Here is a 351-nt window from a genome sequence, read left to right as displayed (position 1 = left end):
GCTGGATGTGGTGGCAGATGCTTGTAATCTCAGCTACTCGGGAACCTGAGGCAGGAGAATCACTTGAAGCTGGGAGGCAGAGGTTGCAGTGAGCCAAAATCGCGCCACTGCGCTCCACCCTTGGCAACAGAGTGAGACTCTGTCTCAAAAAAAAAAGTGTGTAGGTGTCTAATAGATATTCCTAGTAGCTGCTCAGTAGTCTGTCTGTGAAATAAGGGATATTGAAAGGCATAAGGTCGAGAAAAAGAGTTAGTTCAAGCTGAGTGTGGTGATGTGTGCCTCTAGTCCCAGCTATGAACTGAGGCAGGATTGTTTGAGTCTGGGAGTTCGAGGCTGCAGCAAGTTAGGATC

The sequence above is a fragment of the Macaca mulatta genome, chromosome 7, assembly GCF_049350105.2.
Source record: "Macaca mulatta isolate MMU2019108-1 chromosome 7, T2T-MMU8v2.0, whole genome shotgun sequence".
Taxonomy (NCBI): Eukaryota; Metazoa; Chordata; class Mammalia; order Primates; family Cercopithecidae; genus Macaca; species Macaca mulatta.
This window is presented reverse-complemented; position numbering follows the sequence as displayed.